This window comes from Alligator mississippiensis, chromosome 1, assembly GCF_030867095.1.
Source record: "Alligator mississippiensis isolate rAllMis1 chromosome 1, rAllMis1, whole genome shotgun sequence".
Lineage (NCBI taxonomy): Eukaryota > Metazoa > Chordata > Crocodylia > Alligatoridae > Alligator > Alligator mississippiensis.
In genome coordinates, this window is record NC_081824.1 from 158074052 (window position 1) to 158094178 (window position 20127).

General features: G+C 39.8%; 1 protein-coding gene across 4 annotated transcripts in view; it reads right to left on the bottom strand.

Moving 5' to 3' along the window:
• The window catches only part of RGS7 (regulator of G protein signaling 7), a 504778-nt gene that overhangs the window by 414036 nt on the left and 70615 nt on the right, over positions 1–20127 (bottom strand). The gene's annotated exons all lie outside the window — the stretch shown is intronic.

Consider the following 20127-nt stretch of genomic DNA (forward strand, 5'->3'; position numbering starts at 1 on the left):
CTACTCTTATTTCCAGAGTTAAGTCCAATTCTTACATTAACATTTCCTTTGCTTTCACCAGTTTTCCAGTTATAATATAAATAAAATGCAGTCTTTCACTAGTCCACAGTCACATACTGGATTTAACTTTATTTCATGGGTATCTACCAATGATCAAGATGTTCAGCTGGTAGATAAAGAAATGTACGTTTCCCAAGGGAAGCCTTAAAAACTGCTAATCAGTAATGCCTCTAGGCCTGCAAACATGGGAGATTTCATCTTCTCCAAATGCTCTTCAGAAACATTTCCTTCCAGGAAATTCTGGAAGCACAAGAGCCACCTCCACTTCTTTGGCAGGTTGCTGCTTAGATTGTGAGACTCAGTGTGGAGTGGCTTCACTCACTCCATTTTTGCCAATATTTTCCTTATTTCTGGCGCTACATAAGTAAAGCATCTTAGTCAAGGGCAGGGGGTTGTCCATGTGATTGTTTTTAAACAAACTCCGAGTCACAGATTCTCAGCAAATTGCTGAGAGTCTCAGTGCCTTAAAATCAATTTTTTAACAGGTAAAAGCCAGATCAGTTCTGGTGAGCAAATGATCTTTATTTCCTGATCCTTGTCATGGCTCCAGATCAAGTTTAAAATGTTATATCCTTATCATGTTACTTGAACACCTTCCTTCAATATCTATGGTTACAGGCCTGGAAAAAGCAAAGGATTATCCCTTCCCCAACTCTGCATGTTTGACCCTATTGATGTGGGGAGTGGAGAAGGGCACAGCAAATGAAGATGTCCACAAAGATTAGCAGACAGGTGCAGTAGAAGAGCCGGAGGACTGATACAGTATAGATCAGAGAGGGACAGAACCACATTTTTTTCAACAGACAATTTTTCAAAAGTAGCCCTAAGGTTTGTAGTGTGTTCTGGTGAGCTGAGTGCCTTTGTTTAGTTTGCTTTTGCCATCAGTCTCCTAAAATGTCCCTAAAGATTCCCAGAACATCTAAAGAACTGCCTATCAACCATTAGTCAGGGGCTTACAAAAGCTGCCTGTGTGGGGCCCTGTTGAGTCTAAGGTCTAAGGTGTATATCTACTCTGCCTGCTACCCGACTTCAGATTAACATGACTAACTACCTCTTTCTGGTTGGAATACGAATCAATCCTGGAAAGTAGTCACAAAAGTACTTTAAAGATGCAGAGGAAGTGTGGAGGAAGAGACATTTAATATAGAAAAGGGGAGGTGCAGCATCTGAAGAGGGGCGAAAACATGTATGGAGCAGGGAGGACAATACATGTTTTAAAACAATAATTTAACAAGTAATGATTTTTGTTTCTATCTGACAATGCTTAATAGGGGGAAAATACACAGTATAAAATATATTTGATAATTCTCTTCTCTGGAAAGCTGCACAAAGTTACACTTCTAGTTTAAACATCCAGCCTCTAGGGAATATTTAACACTAATATTTGAGCCAATTAACATTCTCTAGTAGTTACACTATCTGTCATTCAGTAGGGTTATGCTGCCTTTAAAGAGGTGTCAAACTTAAAGTACCTGTGTCAAATGCCTAGGTCTTCATTCCATCCAGGAAGAGCACACACCAACTGCTGAAACTTCTTTAGCCTGACGAAGGGTTTTTGAACCCGAAAGCTTGCTTAATAATTGTTTTCCAACTATTTAAGTGGGTCTAATAAAAGATATCAGATTCACCCAAAGAACCTTGTCTGCAAATGCCTGGGTCTGCCCTTATTTCAATCATAATAGCGCCCCCTGCCCCCTCCAAACAGTTAAGATGTTTAGCTGATTGGTTGTTACTTACATATAAAATGAAGCCTTTTAAAAAAGGAGAAATCCTCATAGCTAAATTCTAGCTGCTGATGTGCATAGATACGTCCCCAGTGCCATAAGCTGGAAGTAAAAACTGGCTGCCCTTATAATAACCCCATACTTCAACCAAAGTTCAGGACAAAAAACAAACAAACAAAAAAAACCCAGGGCATCTCCAAGACAAATAGTAGAGGGATCTTACCAGGTATGACCTTGGGTTCACGTTTGTGTGTTTACATTGAATCTTTCAGCCTTGTCTCATAAGCCCTGCCCTAGGTTCAAATTCGTTCTACTCAGAGTAGCAAAAGATATGTGCTTTTGGCTACTTGCAGACCAAATGTGGGAGCAGACTGCTTTGGGATATTTTACATATTTCCTTGTACCTCCAAGAACTCAGCCCCCAGCAACAGGCAAGTGTATCATGTATTCAAAAGCCAAGAACAGTTTAATAGGTAAAGGTATGCAGAAATAGTGTTGACTATTCCATCTCATGTAAAATACTGTAAATAGTCCCCCAGTTATCTAGTTTAATGCACACCTCTGAGATTATTTGAATAAACTCCACAGGAGGCTTTTTCATTACTATTTGAGGAGAGTTAGTGGCTGTTGATTAGGTCTGCACAAAACATCTTAAAACGATCAGGTGTATAAGTGAAGGTTTTGAATTATAATTGCAACAACAGCAACTACAAACCATTAGATAGAGGTGAGAAGTTATAATAATTGATAAGTCTTCAGAATTGGATAGAGTTAATACTAATTCTCCCTTGTATGCTGAAATTCTGCAGCAGAAGACTTTGTCAAAGAACCCAACCTTCGCCTCGGCAAAATTTAAGATCGAAGCGTTGCCCTTTTGGTTGTCAAGAAAAACTTTTATATGTGACCTGAATGCAAACTAGCGCAGTTAAGTCAGCCTGAGTTTGCAGGAGACCTGAAGCAACACCTCTGGGAAGCATAAATTTTAAAGATTAAGAATTCTTTGAAATTCAGCAGTATTAACTGTTTCATTGCTAAATCTCTCAACCTCCAGCAAACATGCAGAAAAGAAACTGCCTTTACGCATCTGGCTGGAGCCAAAAGTTCCAGCAGTCCCTAACCTTTGAGCTCTCCAACTTCCACTTATAGAGTCTATAATATAGTCTTGTTTTTTTTCACTGGATATTCAGCAAGAACACAAATTATAAAATTCGGAACAGCACAAATGAATAATGCAATCAATATGGTATCTTTGATTGAGATTAATTCATTTTTTATTCTGTTTTCCCTTGTTTCAATCTTTGTGTTCATAGATTTCATAGATTTTTAGGGTCAGAAGGCACCTCAGTAGACCAAGTCCGACCTCCTGCCCTGGGCAAGAAACTGTTTTTGGGTCAGAAGACCCCAGCCAGGTGTTTGTCCTCTTAAAGACCTCCAAGGTAGAGGAGAGTTTTAAGAGGAGACTTAACAAACACCTGGCTGGGGTCATCTGACCCCAGAACAGTTTCCTGCCCAGGGCAGAGGATTGTACTTGATGATCTACTGAGGTCCTTCTGACCCTAAAAAATCTATAAACACAAAGACTGAAACACAGGGCAACAGAATAAAAAAGCAAATGAATCTCAATCAAAGATACCATATTGATTGCATTATTCATTTGTGCTGTTCCGAATTTAAAAACTCTCTTTTCTAAATTTATCTGAAATAGCTGATGAAGACTGCATTAACTGCAGTGGAGACCATGGGTCCTGCTGCAGAATTTAAGTGAGGCTTACCATGGAGTAGACAGATAAAGGTCATGAAGTTCAAAACAATATGCTGTGCCATCAATATTTTTTAGAATGAAGTTCTAAGAAAAGCTTCTTGTTTCCCAGTTATAGTCCATGTTCACAAAGTCATAAAAATATGTTAGCACTGAAAACCTGGTACCCCTAGCACAGTGGTTCTCAACCTTTTTAGACTCAAAGCAGCCTGGAATAGACCTGAGGCAACCCAAGAGAAACTCTGGGCACCCCCTGGAAAATGCTAGCTTAGTTTTCACTCTTTTTTTTTGCCTACAGAAAAATAGCAGAGCAGTTTTTCAGTTGCAAAGAACTAAGAAAGACCACAACTATGGAGTTCTATTTGAAATGTCTAGGTTTATCTTGTGAATCATGTTTGTGAGCCTAACAGCGCTAACACAGTACAGCACCCTTCAAAGGATCTCAAGGCACCCAGGTTGGGAAATCACTGCCCTAGCAAAGTTATTATTCTCGGCCAACTTCTGCCTTTGATTATATCTTGACAACTGTACTGGCTTTATTGTCAATTTATTTGTCCTAAATCCAATAATATTTTTACTTTTTTTTTCTTTTTGTTTTTTCTTTTCTTTTTGCAAAAGGTACATCAGCATTGCAACATTAATGATCAGGGCAGTGAGTTGAGCTTGGCAGCAGAATGGAAACTTTTACTTACCATGAGGCCCTCTTCAATTTCTTTTTCACCAGTCTTGGATTTAGAGTCTGTAAAGGTGGTATAGGTGGACACTTCCAGGTGGCCACTGAGATGTCTGAGAGAGACCAAATAGTAAAAATAATGCCCAAAGGGAGGGTTTGTTACAACTATACACTTCAAGCTCAACCTTATTTTAATATGCATGTTTGTATATCTGTATATGTGCACTGCATTGCTGGTAAGGGAAACCAATGTAAGTTATAAACCCAGAGTTAAGTCCTCAACCCAGGAAAAATTATTAGTAAGAAACAGATTCTGCTTTTCATTTTTGTAACCATCCTAATGGCTTAGCACCTGATCTTGCAGACTGCACTCATGTAATTTTTCCTTTGATTTGAATGGGAGTTCAACTCAAGGATAAAGAAAAGTAGGAACTATAGATTTTGGTAGGACAAACTTTCCACTAGGTTCAAGAAGCTGACGTTTAGGTCTTTTTGGAGTTATTGGCATTAAAACACCCATTCATGTATAACCCTTCCATATCCCTTTCTTTCAAGGCAGAATTGCTGAAAAATAAACAGCACATACTGGAAGATCAACAAACGGAGTCATATAGGTGACTAGACAAAGTATAAGTATTACAGATACTGAAAGGCTTGGGTCAAAGTCCCTCCTAAACTAATTCTGCTGCCTTTCCTTGGAATAATAGCAAGGGTTACTGGACTGCCTCTCCACATCTTCCAAAGTAACATTTTAAGTCTTTAATGGCAAGATCTATAGCAAGTCTTTAAGCTCCAAATTCTTGAAAACAGAGTTCATAAGTTATTAATGACAGAATACTGATTTAATAGTGATATTAATTATATGGAAGTGGCATTTTCACATTTCATTTTGACAGGTCTTGTTATAAGGAATATTCTCCCATGTCACATTACACCAGAGAGGAGCTGTATTTAGTTAAGTAAATATTTTATTTTTCTTGAGTTGCAGACAGCTCCTTTACCTCAGAGCTTCCTCAGAAAATTCATTTTCTTACTGCACATGCTGCATGTAGTAGGTACTTTAGACAATCTCACAAGGTGTGCAAATATGCACAAATAAACTGTAGTGGGAGTTCAATTTGAGATGATCGGTATTTCTGAAAATTAATTGCTACAGGGGGAGGGAGGATAAAGATGCTTAATAATTAAGAGAAGGTACCACTTACTAAGAGAGTTAGGTAACTCTACATCCCGTTGCGATGAGACTTAATTCAGAAATCCTATGATGCTAATTGAGGTTATTGCGCCCTGAACAACAATTCCAGATAAATACTACAGGAAGGTAAATATTTATTTCACTGACTTGTGAGCCATAAATAACACTGGTCTCATTTAAAATTAAGCAGTCCTTTTGTGAAGGGGATTCTGTAGAATAAGACAAAAGATTCAGTGCTGACCCTTTGGTTGGATGCAGGGAATTGCTTTTGTCCCACTGCATCCTTCTCTGACTCCACAAATTTTTACGTTTCAGTCACACTAGATCAACATAATCAATGCAATATTATCTGCCTAAGTCTATAGATAGCTACTTTTCCAGACTATAAAAGAAGCAAAAAACCCCTGTTTAATTCAGAATGTGAAACATAAAACTTGCTGCTCTGGGCAAATCTACCAACACTGACCCAACAAAAAACAGTACACATGCAGGAAGAGTTCAGTGTCCTTTCCTCATCAGCCCAAACAGATGCAGCAACTTTTCTTTTTCATAGCAAAGGAGGCAAGGCTGTGTTGCTGGGTGTGACTGCATAACCCAGTGCTCCAAATTGCTTTAATGTAACTCTGAGGACATACATAGCAACTACATTTTTATGAATCAATAATAGCCAACCACCTAGCTAAAAAGAATGAGCAAATTAAAATTAAAAAAAAAAACATGGCAAGACTCCAAGTACCCCACAGAAAAATTCCATCCCTCTCGTCTTGTTATGTGCCAGCATTCAATAACATAGCATATTATGGGCAGGGGTGAAAGCACTTCTCATCACAATCACACGTTTTCCATTCTAAGACCCTAGCCCCCACCTCACCCATTGACTTTTAACTTTGCCAAAGTAATCACTCAGGGTAAAATTTTCCAAGTTCAAGTATCTTAGGAGATAGATAGATAGATAGATAGATAGATAGATAGATAGATAGATAGATAGATAGATAGATAGATCCATTATATCTATATATATTTATATATAATATATAGACATGTCTAGATATAGATATATATCTATATGTCTAGACATAGATATAGGTAGATGGGGATAGGGGGGATTTCAACCAAAACAATTCAGCAATTTCCAAGTTTGAGGGTTAAAAAAAAAAGTTATTGTGCCCATGTTAAGACGTTCTAATAACCTTTTATTTGAGAAACTATAGGACTTCCATGCCTTATAGCAGGAACCTGAATTTGAAAAGTTGTTCTTTGTCTGAACAACTTTTGTACTTCTGTACTTTTCCATTCCTTTGAAAAACTACTCAAATTTGGCCCAAGCCAAGAATTTAAAAAGTATATATGAATTACATATGCTCAGAATACTTTTTAGATGTCACCAGCTAAATTCCCTACAGATTTTTCAGACAAGGTTATCTTTTATTAGACCAACTGAATAGTTAGAAAAAATGTTCTGTACAAGCTCTCAGGTACAAGCACCCTTCGTCAGGCATAGGGAGAGTCTGCTGGTGTTTGTCTGTTCTCTAGGGTCAAATAGAAGTTTAAGCAATTTGCAAAATGCAGGTCTGAAAATGCAAATGTGTGGCAGGGAAGATGAGAGGGGATTGGAGCTAATGGGTGTCAGATAGGTAGGTGGAATGTCAACCAGTAATAAAATGTAGCTCATAAAATGTAGAGAAGTTACCTGAAGTTATTGCATGACAGGCAGGTATAACATGCCATAAATCCAATGTTTATATTTAGTCCATGGTTTTTTGTATCCAGTAGATTTATGAAGTGCAGTTTGTAGACTCATCAACGAAAGGTGCTTTGTAAATTCCCTTGAGGAGCTATAGTTATCCTTAACCAGAAGACTACATAAAAGAAGTCAACAGATAATTCTCTGATACCACCTACTATAAAAACCTAGAGGAAGATCTAGCTCCCCTTTTCACCTTAAAACGTGAAACCACCATCAAATCATTTTCATATGAACTACAAGAAAAACTAGAGAACCTAATACCCCCACTACCCAACCCAGGGACTTTTTCCATGCTCCCTAAAATCCACAAACAAGGGAACTCAGACAGACCTCTAATATCCAAACACGAAACCTTAACTGAGGAAATATCAGGTTTTATCGAATCCATCCTAAAACATCTTGTCACTCAAAGAGGAAGTTTTGTCCAAGACAACACACTTTCTATGAAAACTTAAAAACATAGACCACCTTCCCAGCAATACCCTCCTAGCCACCATGGATGTTACCAGCTTATATACACCAACATCTCACACCAGGATAGCATCCAAACCTGACTTACATACCTACAAAAGAAAGATTACAATTCAGAATACAGACCTAAAGATATAGGGAAACTTATACACTTCATCCTCACACACAACAACTTCACTTTCAGTAACCAACACTTCCTCCAGACTATGGGAATAGCTATGTGCACCAAAATAGCCCCACAATTTGCAAACCTTTTTATGTGCCACTTGGAAGAAGAATTCCTCAAGAAATGTGCCAAACTCATGCTATATCTAAGATGACATCATCATCATTTAGAATGAAAATCTGGACACTCTGATTGATTTCCATCACAAATTTAATCATTGTCACCCCTCCATCAGACTATCTCTGGAATACTCCAGGACCAACATTTCCTTTTTAAACACTATGTTCAATATCCAGAGGAGTGAAATACAAACCACCAGATACAAAAAACCCATGGACCAACATACATATCTGCACAGAATCAGCAATCACCCTAAACACACCAAGAATGACGTAATATACAGCCAAGCCTTCCAATACCACCAAATTTGCACTGAAAACACCAACAATCATTACCTCACAAATCTCAAAAGGGATTTCACAAAACAATGGATACCACATGAAGAACTGCTACAGTACAAAAAGAAAATCCCCACGAATCACACACCATTAGTTATGACATGCCATCCTTCCCTGAAACCTACATGGAAAATCCTCAAACGGTTGCACCCATCTAGAAGAAGACCCAGTTTTCAAAGAGATCTTTCCAGAATCACCCATCCTAGCTTTTAAACAGGCACTGAACCTCACCAACCTCATCACCAGAAGCAAACTTCCTATGTCCCAAAGTATGCCAAATGGATCCAGACTATGCAAGGACAAGAAACATAAAACCTGTCAACATATCTCCACCACTCCCACAATAACTACACCCCACAACAAAACCATTACCATTCCTGGATCTTATACCTGCACCTCCAGAAATGTAATATATCTCATTCAGTGCACTGAATGTCCTGATAGAAACTATGTGGGGGAAACAAAACAAAAATGGTGTACCAGAATGAACACTTACTGAAAATCGATCGAAAACAAAAATACCTTATTACCTGTGGATGCACATTTCTCACAAGACAACCACACTCTGTCCCATCTCTCAGTTCTAATCCTCAAAGGGAATTTACAAAACACCTTTCATAGATGAGCCTACAAACTTCACTTCATAAATCTACTCGATACAAAAAATCATGGACTAAATATAAACACTGGATTTATGGCACCTTATAACCTACAGGCCATCCAATAACCCCAGGTAATCTCTCTACATCTTACCAGCTACATTTTATCACCAGTCAACATTCCCCTCTTTTGTTCCCCACCCTGCACCTAGCTGTCTCACACCCACTAACTCCAACCCCTCTGATCGACCTGCCACACACTTGCATTTTCACAGATCTGCATTTTGCATATTGGCTTAAGCTTCTATTTTAGAGAACAAACAACAGCAGACTCTCCCTGTGCCTGAAGAAGGGTGCTTGTGCCCAAAATCCTATAAAGAACATTTTTTCCAACTATTTAGTTGGTCTAATAAAAAATATCATAATTATCCAAATAAATTTGTCTACCTGTATCCTTAGGCCAACATGGCTACAACCAGCACCCCCAAAACTACAGATTTTTCTGCACTGAGAATATACCAACCTGGGGCTATCATTGCCACTTTGGGCTACTCCAGTATTCTGAGACTGGGCACTAAACTGAGAGCAGAATCCCAGGAAGTCATCTAGGAGTCACTGGCCTATTTGAATGCAGAGGGACAAAAGCAGGATCAACAGGAAGGTGGGCATAAAGTTGCACAAGGAACCTGTTTGCAGAAGTGAGTGGAACTGGAGCTTAGCATGAGCAAGCTGGAAGATGAAGTGCAAGTTGAGGTTAGACAGACTGGACAGGCTGGAACTAGAACCTTGGAATGGGGACATTAGCACTGGGCTGGAAAGCTTGGGATGAAGACTGCCATATCTGTCTCATCTAAGTAGTCTAAGAGACAAAGACAAGTACAGGGGGAGCAGGGAAGACAGACTCAGGATTGGGAATAATGATCCCACTGAAGCAGTCTCCTCCAGGGTATAGAATGGAAATGAAGATTCCCATGTCTGATCACTCTATCAGAAAATTACATTGAAACTTATAAACAAAGTATCCCACCAAGTGTTATTCCATATAGAAGATAGGAGCATACTATTTTTACTGGCTTCTCCATAGCATAAACTTCAGTTTAACCAATCCTGTTGATTAATTGTATGGAAGCCACTAAGAAGCCACACAATGGATTGTCCATACTTTTTTCTTTTTTTTTAAGTAAGGGATTACACACAAAATTGATGGTATAAGAATGATATTTAAGTTGCAGTCAAGTCCTGAAAAGCTAAAAAATACAAAGATCAAGGTTGCTTGTGGAGCACTGTATAGGCCCCTTTCTGTGTGTACACTTCAGGCACATCTATACAAGATGAGACATTTACTGCATAGTTGACTAGTTAACTGTGCAGTGAATGTCTCAGTATCTACGTGTGTGCCCCTATTAGGGCATACAAAATGAAAAAAACTCTGTACTACCCTGCTGCAAAATTTTAGTGTGCAGCAGCACACATGTCAACACTGCCCTGGCTGGCTAGGGAGTAGAGCTGTTCAGTACAGGGCTAGCCAGCTGAGGGAACTAAGCTTATTTAGTCTGGAGAAGAAAAGACTGAGGAGATGTCTTAGCAATATTTGATTACCTGAAGAGTGGTTCCAAAGAAGATGGATCTAGGCTGTCCTCAGTGATGGCAGATGGCAGAACAAGGAGCAATGGGTTCAAGTTGCAGCAAGGGAAGTTTAGGTTAGATATCAGGTAAGCTCTCTCACTAGGAGGGTATAAGGCACTGAAACATGTTACCCAGAGAGGTTGTGGAACCTGCATCCTTGGAGGTTTTTAAGACCCAGCTAGCCAAAGCATTGGCTGAGATGATTTAGTTGGGGACAGTCCTGCTTTGAGTAGGGAGTTGGACTAGATGACTTCTAGAGGTCCCTTCAATCCTCATTTTCTATGATGCTAAAGAACTGGATGAAAAGAACATGACAATGGGTAGTTCTGAAAGTGTATGCATCAGGCAAAAGAAAGGTTACCAATGGAATTCTTCAAGTGTCAGCCTTGAGTGTTGATATACTCTTAAGGAACTTTGTTTTTTAGCCCCATGATGAGAACACAAAGTGGATATGACCGCTGTCTATAAATGAATTAGGGATTTAAACAGCAGGGAAAGAGAACAGAGCCAAATTTAGAACAAGATGAAGTGGATATGAACTACTCTGAATAAGTATAGGCTGAAAATTGGGGTTCTAATCATTTGAGGAATTAAATTATTGAATAGTACATAGGGCTAGCTAATTGTAAGGTGGAGTTTGAAGGGTTTATGAAAAGGGTTTGATGACAATGGGCACATCCAAACATGCATGGGACCCAATATATGATCTACAGCCATGCAACTTACTTTATGGCATGTGATCATAGATTGGTTCCTGCTTGTGCAGATGTTTGCTAGCGCCAGAAGACACACCAGGAACCAGTCTAAGTAAGCTGGGGTGGAAAGCTTTGCTCTGAATATATACCAATGCTTATTAGATTGGGCTAACCCATTCAGATCCGCCCATTCACTTTTGCCTGATTAACCTCCCCGAACGTATGTACAGATCAGCACTTAAATTGACCTAACCCTAGTTTCTTGTTTCTTGAATAGCCTTATGTCACTCCTATGCCTTCTACTATTTTTCTCATTTTATGTGAGTCCACAGGACAGTGAGTGTTCAGTTAACAAACAGCTAGTCAGTACTTTTTTTGTCCTCATTGTTCAATGTGGACGTCATTCTTTTTTTTTTTTCCTGCACACAACTCAGTCCCTGAGTTGAAGATATATATTAATTTCTTTAGCTTGCAACCTTTATAATCTTCCTTTAACATAGATAGTTCAATGTATTCTATATAATGTTATGCAAACACTTCCTGGAAATCATTGTGTAATTTGATCCCTATATCAGGCCTTTAAAGATGTAACCTATCCCCATAAACAAAAGGCAAGCCAACAAAGCTGGTTTTCTACTAGCAAAGCAAAATGCATTCTGCGTATGTTGAGATCAATAGCTGCTAATGTAGGAACACAGGACTGGTAAAGGGGCCCACTGGAGTCACTGGCTCCATTTCCTTGCATTCACAAGCAACCATTTATCCAAGGAATCCTAGAAAACATTCAACCCCACCCTTCTTACACAGCCTACAAGGCACCTTATGAAAACAAAACCAAAAACACCCAATAGCATGCCACACAAAAAACCAAGACAGGATCCCCACTCACACAAAAAAAAAAGACGACAAGGGAATTCCCTGCCAACTCATTTTATCATCATCATACCTGACAGCATTATCTTAAGGGCTATTTCAGAATGGGGACAAATAGACAAAACTACCTCACATAGCCAACATCAGATTTCTTTACACATTCTTAAACTTTAGCAGTTTACCAAGTCTGCTCTAATTTAGTCAGTAAGGAACTAAATATTTACGTTATGCCCATCTTCATTGTATCAGAGCATCATCACTTCAAATTTTGAAATATTCAGGTGAAAATTTTCCCTGAGCTTTACCTGTGCAAACCACACCTGAGCTTTTCTGCCTTGCAGTCAGGTAATCCCTGTGACAAATTCACAAAAGGAGCTATACATATACTGATTGTTTTTCTTATTGCTTATTATTAACTCCCCTTCCATTTTAACTTTTTTTTTACAAAACTGAACATACTCGTTATGAATCAAACACCAGGGCTAGGGACAGAATTTACACTTAAACTTGTTTAAGTCATCAGAAACTGATTTAAACATGTAACAGAACAGAAGTTCAGTGCACAGTTTCAAAATGGCTGAAGCTGGTTTAAGATAAACCTGGCTGAACTGAATGTAGTATCAGACTTAAATGATTTGGATCAAACCGATTTATGAAACTTTTATCGCAGAGCCCTTCCTGGTTCAAGTTAAATCATAGTCCCCCACCCCAGTATGCTTTCCAGCCCTGGGCTGGGCTGGGCTGGGCTGTCTGCTCCAGCACAGAAAGGCAGGGGCAGAGGGATAGAGTGGGGAAGAAGGCAGGGACTGCCCCCCCAGCAAAGCCCAGCTGAGGTCTGGAGCCATGAGGGAGAGTTAAACTACCCTTCTCCTGATTACAGAGCTGCCCTGGTTAAAACTTACTACTGGCTACAACTGTGGACTACAAATCCCAGAGACACCTGAAAGCAGGAAAAGGAAGTGATAAGCAACCCTGGAGAGTCCTACAGCTGTGATTCTGGACTGCAAATCCCAGAGACCTCGGGGGCAGCAGGAAGAGGAAGCAAACATGTAGCCTATGCTGGCTACATGCCAGAGAGCCGTGCTCTCATGCCCCCTGGCTTCTGACCTGAGCTATGCAGGTACGTGGCTGCATTTCCTCCTGACTCAAAAGTGAACGTGTGTCTAGTTGTTTCTCAATTTAATCTCTGCAGTTTAGACTAACCTGCAAAGACTGAGTCAATTCAGTCTCAGGATTTTTGACTGTCTGTACTTAGCCTAGGATGTAATTAGCCAGACATTTGGATCCAAATTTTGAGTTCAGCTTGTTCCTGAACTGGGTGGAGGCTCTATCCTCATCTAAACTTTGTAGTTTGGATTTCTTTTTATAATGACCTTGAACCACACTGCCAAACTTTGTTACTTTTCTAATAATTGTGGAGGACATAAATTCCTCAGCCTTACATACATTTGTATATTTAATGTAAACATGAATTATGGAAAGAGAAACCAAAATCTGATTCAACAAGATGGCTACAAGCATGTTAGTAGCTTTGTACACTCCTATTTATTTCCTTTGTAAAAATAAAATAATGCCTAAGGTGTTGAAATATCATTAAGTGTTGTATTAATAGCAACCCTTCAGCAGTTTGTACTTGTGACTTTCCTTTATTTTCCTAGGAAATTCCAGGTAGCCAACTATCCTAAAGTATCAAAATTCAGCTGTAATTTCACGTGCTCATCCAGAGAGCAGAACACTGACAACTGGTACTTTTCTGGCACTGGAAGATACAAGTTACAGACAACTGCAATGTTTGCCATGCTGCAACAATTTCTATGCACTACTGTTGTGAAGAAGAGAGACTATTAAATAGTTCATATTTTAATATTGAATGTTACACACTAGTACAAGGGAGTAAGGGGAGCGGGGAGGGGAATACCCTGTAATGGTACATTAGTGGACAATAAAAATAGTGCATATTTTTAGTTCAGCAGTGTGATAAAAGTCTGACTTCTGCTTTCAGGTGCACTTCTGCAGCCCTCAGGAGAAAGTCTGCTGTTTTAATGATTACTGATTAAACACAAGCACATCTTGGAATCTTCACTAACTCAATAAGTTTCATGAGAAGTACAAAACAGGATTTTATTAAATATGTATTATAGACAGTTGCAAATTACATGCTATAGTTGCAATTAATTTTTAAACCTATTCTATCCCAATACTATTCATAATCAAATCTTATCAAAGCACTGGGACAGAGCTGACTTTTGTAAATCTCCATTGTTCACTAAGTAAATTTTGTTATGGAATCATTGAATCATAGAGAAGTAGGGCTGGAAGGGACCTCCAGAGGTCATCTAGTTCAATCCCTATCCAAACCCTCCCATAGAAATCTATAATAAAAACTATTTGTAAAACTAGCATCAGCCCTGACAAAACAAGAAATAATACCCTAAACTGCCACAGGTTAAGCAGGGGGACCATGGTAGCTAACATCTTGCTTCTGTAAAAGGTTGTTAATATACACTCAGGAGAGCCCAGGTAGAGTGCCATGCCCCCTGCTACAAAGGCAAAAACCCCTACAGTCCATACCAATCTGACCATAGGATAAAATTCATTCTTGACCCCAAACATGGGATCTGACCCTGCGTGATGGAGCAAGACCATCTAGCCAGAAACTTTTTACTTTAATTCCCAGCAGAAGCTCATGCATGATCCAGACAAAATCCCCAGCCCTAGCTGCAGCAACATGCAATGCTTGTGATTTGCGTCAAGGGTCTGGCCTTCTGTATTCGAACTGCAAGTGCAGAATGTGTGCATTCAAGTGAGTAATGAATGGTATGCCTGCAGAAATACTGCTTGCATGTGAAAGCTTTAACTGTGCAAAGAATTACTTGGGTATTCATTGCAAATGTAAATGAAAGAAGCTATTTTTCCAAATGCTGCCATTACTGTTGCATGAATTTCATTCTGTTATCTTCTCTATGTCTGAATTAATAATTATTCATTAATAGATTAACTATTGAAAATGTTAAGACAATAAATGCGAGCATAATTATATATATAGCTTAAGGTGAATGAATTGCTGGAATTCTTGCTAGACTACGTTAAACTGAGAGTTTCCAAATTTTAATCTATTATTCAGCTTCACACCCTAATAAACATGCTTTTGAAATTACTCTCAATGGACTCTTAGATATATGAGGGTAGGCAAGTCTTCACTGAAAAGTGACTCTGCCAAGCTGCAGCATACTCAAATAAGCCAGGCTGCTCAGTGATTGCTACTTACTCAAGCAGAGGCAATGTTCTTACATTTACTTGGCACTGGACAGAAGAATTCCTGTGATGCCACAAGAATGGGGCTATATTACCTCCAGTTGGCAAGGTAGCAAATAAGTACCAGCATGGCATGTTTGAGCATGCTTCTGCCTGGCCCAATCATTTTGTAATGTAAATATGCCCAGTAATTCCAAAAAGATGAAAAATTCAGCTGGATCCAAGCCTTTGCAGACAGAACGAAGTCCTTTGGGTCTTAAGATACAAGCGTGTGTAGTGGGTTAAGGCGCAAGAGTTCTATTGAAGAAATTTTCATTGTGCTCTGCCCTCCCCCAGACTTTCTGTATGAATTTGGACAAGTCACTGAACATTTGTGTTTCAGTACCTGGCTTGGAATAAAATGTTCCCCTGCATTATCGGTGTCCTCAGGCTTGTTTCAGTAATATTTGCAAAGCATTTTGATATATGCACATAAAAGGCACCATAGAAGGATGAAAATATTGTATCTGGCATAAGAGCACTAAAGAATAAAATAAAAGCTCCTAAAGAACGTGAGCAGTTTCACAAGGAAAATCCCCATGGATTTTTTTTTCCTGGAATGTACAATTCAATTAATTTTAATATTATTCCAATAAAAAATGGTAGAATGAAAGATCACATCCTTTTTAGACTGGAAAGTCCCTATGGGAACAAGAATTTAATCAACTTCAGTTTCTTCCTTATTGTTTTTGGAGATTTTTACCTTCAACTTCGACAGCCACCAGAGAGGTGAAGAAAGAACTTCTATTTAATGTAACAGCTTATCTGAACCATCATGATCAGTGCTGCTCATTCCAATGCTTCTCAATAAAGTAAGTCTGAACCATAAAATAATATAATCTTGGGCCAGACTCTTGGCCCAGATCTCTATTGCTGAGGGAAACAAGGATAAAAGAGGAATAAGCCTCCTTAGCTGCTCCTCCAATCTCTCAATCTGTCATAGACCAATCCAGACTTTCGCATCAATTCAGGGAAATCTTGAAGAGCTCTTGGTTCTGCCAGTTGCAACAGCCCTGAAAGAGGCCAGTCCAGAAGCCAGGAAACACTGCAGCCATCTCTCCATCTTCTGGTCATGCCCCGTATTCCCTGAGCAGTGGGCACTGCAACTCCCTTATCATGTGGTAGGCAAACCCCCAACCAACTAGATCTCTGTGCAAAGCAACTAGAGGATCCGGTCCCTTATATTTGTATTATGTCTTTAAAAAAAAAAAAATCAGATTTTTTTTAAAGTCTGTATTAGCAGTTAGCCAATATTTGGGGCCCTGAGGTTTGTTTCAGGTAGGGGTAGAAATCCAGCATGCCAGGTATCTCTGATACATTTCTATTATATTTTTTTAAAAAATCATCCTCCTCTGAATGCAGGAGGAAGTACACAAGGAGCTTCCAGGCCACTTTTTTGCCCAGTGTTTCCCAAACTTTTGATACCTGGGGCACTTCTTTTCTAGGTTAAAATTGGCAGCACATTTCACTATTACACCCCAAATGTAAGTGTGTATGTGTGTGTGCACATGCGCGCAGATGTATGTGTGTCAAAAAAATAACGTTCTCCATTCCATTTCTCTACCAGAGGAAATCAGCAGTGCTGAGATGTACTGTTAAAAAATAACTGAATAGCTTCTGAATTTCATGGCATCTCAGTTAAAAATCACTGAGATAGATAAGAGATAGGAAGGAGGCCTTGAAGCTAAAAATGCTGAGACTCACTGATCTAGCAGGTGCCACTTAAGGATAGCATGGGCAAGATCTCACCATGCTGTGCCCTGCTCTTTTCACATTCTGGCCTCTGCCAACCCCTGGTCTGTACCCAGTGCCCACGCTGCTCCTGAAGGGTCTCTCATGCCAGCAACCATTCTTGCAGCCCCTCTGCTGGACCTGAGAGTATAGGAAGAGTACGGAGGACAAGCTGGGCTGCAAGGCATAATTCCATCTGTGCCTTTCCCCCCCCAGCTACTCCAAACAAAGTGTGCTGCTGGGAACATAGCAGGCAGGGGGGAGGAAGGCTGGCACAGGGGCTGCTTGTGGGCAGACAGCAGCAGTAACAGCAGTCCCCAGAGGAACGGCCAGTAGCCCCCATACTGCCCCAGCCAGCTTCATCAGCATCTATACTTGCATTGCAGCACAGTAAATAACTCCACTGTAGGATAGTATTTGTACCTGTCAGTACTAATCTACAGTACACTGGGCTAATAGTTTACTCTGGGCTAATAGCTGTGTACATGGAGACTGGTGACATTTTACTGCGGAGCTAATTAAACAACTCTGCAGTCAGTGTCTCATGTAGATGCGTCCAGGGAGTATCAAATTAACATTTTGTTTTTAAAATCAGATAATATGTTCCAAAAAGAGAAAGAAATACACAACTGAGGCCTTTCTAAATGATAGATACAATCCCATTCAAGAATTTACAGCTCCAGTTTGTAATGTACAGTTAGCAAACATGGTTTCAATTTGTAGTATACACTGAACTAATAACTAAGTTTTATAAGAAAGCTTGACCAAAATTATAGCCTAACTGTCATGAACAAAGTTCTTCAGTTGGTCATTCAGAGTATAGGTAGGTTCTTAATTCAACCTCTCCACACTTAGGATGCAAGGTTAATATTTTGTAGAATGGAATTCTTACTACCCCTGCTTTTCCTGGTACCACTGTTTTATATCAGATATTACTATTTGTTCTATTTCAAAGTTTGGGGGTAGCTTTAGTTGGGACTTATCTTCAACATGGTATTACCTTTGTCAGTCGTGTGGATTCAGCTGTCAGAATAGAAAATGAATTTCTACCTGTACCTTAATTGGAAGATTTTTTTCCCTCCCTTTTTCTCCCCCTTCAATTATTTCCATTGTTAGTAAAATTTCAGCAGCATTTAAATATCTGAGATCCTTTGTCACCTGTAGCCTGATACATATGCTTACAAATGACTTCACAAAGTGTTATATTCTGTTGTTTGTCTGTTAAATATTCAGCTTTGAATTAAATTAACTTTAGAAAAAAAGTTCCATGCTTTTGTTTTTATTCAGTTATTTGTCATAGAAGTTCTTTTATTTGTAATCTCAGTCTAAACCAGGCATGTGCTGTCACTCAGACTGGAAATAACTGTAAAAGACTAATGTTAAAGAACTGCTGTCTACTGCCAGGTTTGTACATCACAAGCTCCTTCTAAACTGACTGATGATGAGAAGAGACATGATGTGTCCAAGAGTCTAAATAAAAACAGAAGCCATCTATGTCCATTAACCTAATAGATTACACCAGAGAGAGAAAACTTGTCTAAGGACAAGAAGACTAAATGGCATTGAGGTCATTCAGTAAAACATTTATCGTTTAGGCTATTCGTTCTGGTTTGCCACAGTTCTGTTCCACTCTTCCATATCAGGAAGCTGCTCTGCCTTGCAACATTCAAGGATGAATAATTCTTAAAGACAGATAGAGACAGCTGCCTCTAAAACCAGCCAAGTCCTGTTCTAAGCTTTTATTGCCATGTAAAAGCAAGCTGCCATATTGAAGGAGCAACCTTCTGATTATCAGAATACAAGATGGAAATCTGATTCATTCAAAGACATGTTCTTTATCTACATGCAGTGACATTTGGGAGAACTAGAACCACATAAACTTTCAAGTAAACTCTCTGATCAGGAAAATTGTCAGAGAATACATTTCTCTAACAATTTACTGAAAATCTTTTCACCTCAAACATATAGTACATGAGTTTATATAGTCCATTTGTCTGGAAAGTCTTTTTGGAAGTTGTTTTGAGTACATGGGAAGGACACTAGCTTCAAGCTACTAAAGAAAGAATAAAGCCTTACCAGAAGCACATCCCAACCATATTTTACTTGGCATGGGCAAGAGGTGCCACCTTAGTCCGGGGGGACTGCCCCCTCTGCGACCAGTCCCACAGACCATTGGGGGGGTCCCCCCACGGCCGATCCTGGGGGGGGGGTTCCCCATGAGTGATCCTGCAGACCAGGGGGGATCCCCCAGGGAAGCAGCTGCAGTGATCGCAGCAGTTGGCCAGTGCTTGCAGGGGGGGCACTGGCACTCCTGCCTGCCCCCCTTGCCCATAGCTTAAGCAGCGAGCCTGGCCAATCAGAGGGTGCATACGGCTAGTCAGGGGGTGCACCCCCATGCAGCCGCTATGCGTTGCCACTCTTACTTGGTAAAACTAAAACCCTTTAAAGGCAAAAGGGACTCTTTAATGATTATGTAACTCTGCTAAAGTCCTGCAAATACTTTTTGCAGTTGTTGACTGAGCAAGCATGCACGGGTGCATGCGCGCACACCCACACCCACAGACACACACACACACACACACACTAATCTAAGAAATACTTCATAAATAGTTTAAAGCTGCTAACAGACAAATTTTGAAGGGTTTTTCACCTCCCTCCTCAACAGAAGTGATGTTTTGTTAGACAAGCTTATTTGTGGAAACATACATGCCAATTTTACCAGGAAAGGTTTCTCAGGATGGAATTGTTACACTACGGTGAAAGAGATGCAGCCCACAATGGCCAAAAACCCAGTCACAGCCCTCATCTTGGGATGGGAAAGATACAGTTTTGAGTCACTGTTCTGTCTCATTCACAGAAACACAGATTATTAGGAAATTAGGGCTGGAAGGGACCTCAGGACATCATCCAGTACAGCACCCTGCTCAAAGCAGGACCATCCACAACCAGATCATCCCAGCCAGGGCTTTGTTGAGCTGGGCCTTAAAAACCTCCAAGGATCGAGATTCCACCACCTTTTTGGGTAACATGTTCCAGTGGTTCACCACCCTCCTTGT